Here is a 7,892-nt window from a genome sequence, read left to right on the forward strand (position 1 = left end):
GTATTATAGACAATAACAAATGTTTCTCAGATACATCAAGTGAAAAAGAGATTCGAGATTGGATATTGGACCACTGGAAAATGATGCTGGAGTGAAGAGGTACTAATGGGAGATAAGAAAATTGTGGATGAACTGAATGAGTATTTTGCATCCGTCTTCACTGTGGAAGACATAAACAGTTTGCCATAAGTTCAAGAGTGTCAGGGGTCAGAAGTGTATGAAGTTGCTATTAATAGGGAGAAGGTTTTTGCTATACAGGAAGTTCTGAAGGTAGATAAATCACCTGAAGCAGGTGGTTAACACCCCAGGGTTCTGAAAGGGATGGCTGAAGAGATTGTGGAGACATGAGTAATTATCTTTTAAGAATCGTCAGATCTGGAATGGTTCTGGAAGAACTTGAGAATTTTAAGTGTCCCTCCACTCTTCAAGAAGGGATAGAATCAGAAGAAGGGAAACTTTAGGCAATTTAGTCAGACTTCTGTGGTTGGGAAGATATTGCAGTCGATTGATAAGGATGTGTTTTCGGGATACTTGGTTGCAGATGATAAAATAGCCACAGTCAGCGTGGTTTCAGCAAGGGAAAATCTTCCCAAACAAATCTGTTGGAATTCTTTGAAGAAATAACAAGCATGATAGACAAAGAGGAATCAGTGAATGTTATGCGTTTTCATTTTTAGAACAAGAAACATACTAGCATGGATAATTCAGTGGCTGATTAGCAGACACAAAGAATGGAAACAAGGGGAGCCTTTTCTGGATGGCTGCTGTTGACTAGTGGTGTTCCACTGGGGTCAGTGTTGGAACCACTTCTCCTTATGTCGTATGTCAATGACTTGGATGATGGAATTGATTCTTTGTTGCTAAGTTTGTGGATGATACAAAGATATGTGAAGGGACAGGTAGTTTTGAGGAAACAGAGAATCTGCATAAGGACTTAGACAGATTAGGAGAATGGTCAAAACAGTGGCAGGTGCGATACAGTGTTGTGAAGTGTATGGTCATGCACTTTAGTAGAAGAAATAAAAAGGTAGTCTATTTTTTATATGGAGAGAAAATACAAAAATCTGAGGTGCGATCAGAAGTGGGAGTCCTTCTGCAGGATTTCTTAAAGGTTAATTTGCAGATTAATTCGGTGGTAAGGAAGGCATTTCTAGTGACTCCTGGATCAATTGGCTTGTCATATGAAGAGCATTTGATGGCTCTGGGCCTGTATTCACTGAAATTCAGAAGAATGAGGGATGACATATTTGAATTCTATTGAATTTTGAAAGGCCTCGATTAGATTGGATGTGGAACGGAGATTTCCTCTGGTGGATGAATCTTTTACCAGAGGACACAAAATCAGAATAGAAGGGCTTCCTTTTAGAACAGAGATGAGGAGGTATTTCTGTAGCCAGAGAGTGGCAGCTCTGTGGAATTCATTGCAACAGGCAGATGTGGAAGCCATGACATCACTTCTTATCAATGATCTTGATGGTGGATTCAGGTGTACCCATGACAGAACTGGCTGAGACCGCTACTCTCTGTAGCATTTTGTATTCTTGTACATTTGAGTTTCCATATGAGGCCATGGTATAATCAGTCAGAATGCTTTCTACTGTACATCTGTCAAAGTTTGCTGGTCTTTGATTACAAGCTGAATCTCATTTAATAACATTGTGTTGAGCATTCTTCATGATTGTCTCAAATGTTCCGGCCCAGGATAGATCATGCTAAATAGTGACACCCAGGTACGTGAAGCTGCTCAATCTATCCACCACATTCTTCAATGAGACTAGTATGTGTTTATCTCTCTTCTCCTTCCTAAAATCTACAGTCAGTTCTGTCATGGTCCGAATCGGATCCCCTTTAAATTTAGTTAGGTTGCGATCCAGACCATTGACTCCTTGTTCCCTTCTAATTCCGTTTCAGTATCCCTTGAGCTTGGCAATCAAGGTAATCTACTCTCGACCTGACCCGGCAGTTTATAAGCCCCTGGCTTTAGCCGTTCGGGGCGAGAGTGTTAAGAAGCCTTCGCAAGTCGCCACTGCTACGACAAGCCAGAGTCATTCAGCCCGCATCGGAGTACCAGCAATTCGCCTTCCTGCGCCAGGGTGTAGTCCAGGCTCCTCAGCGAAGGGAAAGGGAAGCAGAGGCTGCCCCCCAGTAATGAATGGCTTCCGATGCCGTTGCTTGCGCAAAGAGGTCGTGGCCCAGATTCTGTTGCAAGGAGTCACTCGAGATCACTAGGAAACATAAGCTATTCACCAGCGGTCTCCACTAAACTGGAAAACACTTCCCCGGTGGTGAAGTCAAAGAAAAAGGAGATATTTCGTAAGTTGAATTCCTCTGGCGGCGGGGTGTCTGCATTGCTAATGCTCAACCTGGGACTGAGATATTTAACCTTCCTGCAGCTACCACATCAGGTGTGGTTTCATACAAGACAGGCGGAGTCCTGACTCGACGTTCATGCCCCTTGTCCATGTCTACCCCTTGAAGAGTTCTGGCTCGGTGCCTGAGTGAAAGGCGGAGTTCCGGCTCGAGGTCATTCTCGGTGTCTGTGTCTACCAACCGAAGAATAGTCCCGGCTCGGTGCCTGAGTGGGAGGTGGAGTTCCGGCTCGACGTTCATGCCCATTATCTGTGTCTACCCCTCGATAAAGAGTCCCGGCTCGATGCCTGATCTGGAGGAGTCCTGGCTCAAGGTTCCTTGTCCTATGTTTTGGTGTCCACGTTTCTGGTGACGACGATCCATGGTGTCCTCGTTTCTGGCTGGTGAATCAAGTTCCTAGTCTCCTACCCCAGGGTCTGCGAAGATCCAGGTTCCATGTTCTCGGCTGCGATGATCCATATTCCCACTGTCCAAGGTCTGCGGCTATCCATGTTCCCGCTGTCCAACTCATGGCCGCGGCGATCCCAATTCATCTGCTTCCAAGTCCCCTGTCCGCGGTGATCCAAGTCCCTAGTCCCCTAGTCCAAGGTTCGTATTCCCCTTTGTCGTCCTTGATTTCCCGATCTTCTGTGTAGTGATTAATAAACATTATTTTATTGTACCTAAGAAAGACGTGTTTGTGTCCTGCTTGTGGGTCCTCTCTCCCAACACTCTTGTCCCCACCACGTGACAAGTTCAGCTTGTCAATGGATTCAAAATTCTTTCACACTCTTGCCTCAAACTCAGTTGCATATGCCATTAGTGTCCTTGTCCTGTTTGCCTGAGCCTGTGTATTTAGCCTGATTTAGTCGATCTGTCCAAGCACTCTGGCGAAGTGTGTCTGAAGTCCCGTGGCAAATGTTATGAGATGTCCAATCTTCCATTGTCTAAATTTATTTTAACTGTCCAGTGACCCCCTGTTGTGACAAATGGCCATCAGGATCACTGCCTTAAGTTCCTTGAGCACCCTCTCCATCCCATTTCATAGTCATGTCAAATTAAAAATTGGTGATATTTTCCATTGTCTATTAAATGAAGACAATGAAAAGACAGTGTGAGAAGGAGGATAAGCAGGTGATAGAGAAGGGACACAGACAGACTGATGGTCTGAGATGTGTCTATTTTAATGGAAGGAGTATTATGAACAAAGTGGATGAGATGAGATGAGATTGTGTGGATCATTACAGAGACTTGGATGGCTCAGGGGCAGGAATGGTTACCTCAACTGCCAGGCTTTAGATATTTCAGAAAACATAAGGAGGGAGGGAGGCAAAAGAGGTGGGGGCATGGCACTGTTGACCAGAGATAGTGTCACATCTGCAGAAAAGGGCAAGGTCATGGAGGGATTGTCTGAGTTTCTATGGCTGGAAGTTAGGAACAGGAAGGGGCAATAACACTACTGGGTGTTTTTTATAGACCACTCAATAGTAACAGATGTCAAGGAGCAGATAGGGAGACTGTCATATGGGGGTGTTGTATCAGGACCCAAATGCAGAACGCAGACACAGCAGTGCTAGGAACAGGACAGGATGAGGGACTGGGAACAATGACCCTGGGGTGAACTCTGAGCCCGAGACTAGACAAGGACCTAGAACCTGGGTCTTTCCTCTGGCTCGGACCCCCAAACCCAGGCGAAGATGTGATGAGGCTTGGCTAGAGACTCGGGGTCTTGAGGCCTGGCCTGAGGCTGGGGTCAAAGCTTGGCTGGAGGCTTCAGGCTGGGGTTGAGGCTTGTCTGGAGGCTTGAGGCTGGGGTCGAGGCTTGGCTGGAGGCTTGAGGCTGGGGTTGAGGCTTGGCTGGAGGCTTGAGGCTGGGGTTGAGGCTTGGCTGGAGGCTTCAGGCTGGGGTCGAGGCTTGGCTGGAGGCTTCAGGCTGGGGTCGAGGCTTGGCTGGAGGTTTGAGGCTGGGGTTGAGGCTTGGCTGGAGGCTTCAGGCTGGGGTCGAGGCTTGGCTGGAGCTTGGAGGCAGACTAGGAACTGTACATAAACATAGAGCCAGAACTCATCTTTAACCCCACACGGAGTTGGGGCACAACCATCTGTCGGGTAATGGCAGAACGGCCGGAATTACCCGACGGAGGCCAAGACAAGACAGATCCCCCCGCAGGGCAATGGCAGAATGGCCTGACTTACCCCGATGAGGCAAGAATAAATCAAGACAGATTTCCCCCGCAGGGCAATGGCAGGGGCGAGGACAGGAAGAGACAAACACTGAAGAACAACAGACAGTTCCATCTCTGCATCGGGGCTGCTCCGAGTAGCCGTTACGGCCAGCAACCTTGACTGGCAATGGAAACAACCGGATCCCTACCTAGCTCAGAGTGGCTGACAGCCACCCAGCTGACCCAGGAAATGGATGAATCCATACCACAATGACAGCTCCAACTATGGACAGTAACGCTCCCAGAAGCAATGGTTCTCCAATGCAACCTAAAGATGACAAGTGGCTGTACCAGCCTTCCACCAGCCATTTGCTCCATGAGAATCTTTCCAAGGAAGCTTGACAAGACAACCCCCCAACCACACTCAATCCCAGGGCCACTTATATTCACAGCCAACAAGATAAGTATCAGGCATTTTTGGTTTAGTCCAACCGAAACTAAGGACAGCTGGAGGACCCGAAGTCCGGAGCCCGCAGATCGTGAACCGCAACGCAGACCCCGGACCGGACCATGACAGAGACAGATTCTAGAAAGATATAATAATATTAGGGTAGTCATGGTGGGAGATTTTAATTTTTCAAATATTGATTGGCATCTCCCTACAGCAAGGGGTTTAGATGGGGTGGAGTTTGTTTGGTGTGTTCAGGAAGGTTTCTTGACACAATATGTAGATACACCTAGAAAAGGAGAGGCTGTACTTGATGTGGTATTGGGAAATGAACCTGGTCAGTTGTCAGATCACTCAGTGGGAGAGCATGTTGGAGATAATGATCACAACTCTATCTCCTTTACAAAAGAATTGGAGAGGGATAGAAACAAACAGGTTAGGAAAGTGTTTAGCTGAAGTAAGGAGAAGTATGAGGCTATCAGGCAGAAACTTGGAAGCATAAATTGAGAACACATGTTCTCAGGGAAATGCATGGCAGAAATGTGGCAGATGGTTAGGGGATATTTGCATGGAGTTCTGCATAGGTACGTTCCAATGAGACAGGGAAATGATGGTAGGTACAGGAATCATGGTGTGCGAAGACTGTTGCAAATCTAGTCAAAAACAAAAGAAAAGCTTACAAAAGGTTCGATAAACTAGTGAATGATAGACATCTGGAAGTTTATAAGGCTAGCAGGAAAGAGCTTAAGAATAAAATTAGGAGAGCTATAAGGGGCCATGAGAAGGCCTTGGTGGACAGGGTTAAGGAAAACCCCAAGTCATTCTGCAAGTATATGAAGAGCAAGGGGATAAGACATAAGAGAATAGGACCAAACAAATGTGACAGTGGAAAAGTGTGTATGGAACTGGAGCAGATAGCAGAACTACTTAATGAACACTTTGCTTCAGTATTCACTGAGGAAAAGGATCTTGGCAATTGTATGATTTACAGCAGACTGAAAAGCTTGAGTATGTAGATATTAAGCTTGAGTATGTAGTATATGAGGATATGCTAGAACTTTTGGAAAGCATCAAGTTGGATAAGTCACTGGGACTGGATGAGATGTACCTCAGGCTACTGTGGGAAGTGAGGGAAAAGATTGCTGAGCCTCTGGCAATGATTGTTGCATCATCAATGGGAACAGGAGAGGTTTCGTTGGATTTGAGGGTTGTGGATGTTGTTCCCTTATTCAAGAAAGGGTGCAGAGATAGCCCAGGAAATTATAGACCAGCAATTCATACTTCAGTGGTTGGTAAGTTGATGGAGAAGATCCTGTGAGGCAACTTTTATGAACATTTGGTGAGGCATAATATGATGAGGAATAGTCAGCATGGCTTTGTCAAGGGCAGGTCGTGCCTTCTGAGCCTGATTGAATTTTTTGAGGATGTAACTAAACTCATTGATGAAGGAAGAACAGTAGATGTAGTGTATATGGATTTCAGCAAGGCATTTGATAAGGTACCCCATGAAAGGCTTATTGAGAAAGTAAGGTGGCATGGGATCCAAGGGGACGTCACTTTGTAGATCCAGAACTGGCTTGCCCACAGAAGGCAAAGAGTGGTTGCAGACAGGTCATATTCTGCATGGAGGTTGGTGACCAGTGGTGTGCCTCAGGGATCTGTTCTGGGACCCCTACTCTTTGGATATTTGTAAATGACCTAGATGAGGAAGTGGAGGGATGGGTTTGTAAATTTACTGAAGGTTGTGAGTGTTGTGGATAGAGTGGAAGGATGTCAAAGGTTACAGTGGGACTTCGATAGGATGCAAATCTGGGCTGAAGAATGGTAGATGGAGTTCAATCCAGATAAGTGTGAGGTCACACTTTTTGGTAGGTCAGATATAATGGCAGTATATAGTATTAATTGTAAGACGCTTGGCAGTGTGGAGGATCAGAGGGATCTTGGGGTCTGAGTCCATAGGACACTCAAAGCTGCTGCGCAGGTTGACTCTGTGCTTAAGAAGGTGTATGGTGTATTGACCTTCACCAATCATGGAATTGAATTTAGGAGCCGAGAGGTAACGTTGCAGCTATATAGGACTCTGGTCAGACCACACTTGGAGTACTGTGCTCAGTTCTGGTCACCTCACTACAGGAAGGATGTGGAAACCACAAAAAGCGTGCAGAGGATATTTACAAGGATGTTGCCTGGATTGGGGACCATGCCTTATGAGAATAAACTGAGTTAACAGACTTTTCTCCTTGGAGTGACAGAAGATGAGAGGTGACCTGATAGAGGTGTATAAGATGATGAGAGGCATTGATTATGTGGATATTTAGAGGCTTTTTTCCCAGGGCTGAAATGGCTAGTACAAGAGGGCACAGTTTTATGGTGCTAGGAAGTAGGTACAGAGGAGAAGTCAAGGCTAAGTTTTTTTACACAGTGAGTGGGGAGTATATGGAATGGGCTGGTGGTGATTGTGGTGGAGGCAGATACAATAGGGTCCTTTAAGAGACTCCTGAATACGTACATGGAGCTTAGAAAAATAGAGGGCTATGGGTAACCTGAGGCAATTTCTGAGGTAAGGACATGTTTGCACAGTTTTGTGTGCTAAAGGGCCTGTATTGGCCTGTAGGTTTTCTATGTTTCTGTTACCCAAATATCTGCCCTCATCACATCCTATAACAGGGATAGGGTTCCCCTTGTCCTTACCTATCCCCACACAGGCCTCTGTATCCAGCATATCATTCTTCATAATATTCACCATTTCCAATGGGTTCCTATCACTAAACACATCTTTCTAGTCCACTGTACCCCAACCCAACCCACGCTCTGCGTTTCCACAGGAAATGCTCACTACGTGATTCCCCTGACCTCTCTTCCTTCTCCACTGACCTCTCTGTCAAATGGTATCCCTGTATGCATGTTTTCTAAACCTATCCCTACACCTCCTC

Source organism: Hypanus sabinus, chromosome 8 (genome assembly GCF_030144855.1).
Source record: "Hypanus sabinus isolate sHypSab1 chromosome 8, sHypSab1.hap1, whole genome shotgun sequence".
NCBI lineage: Eukaryota > Metazoa > Chordata > Chondrichthyes > Myliobatiformes > Dasyatidae > Hypanus > Hypanus sabinus.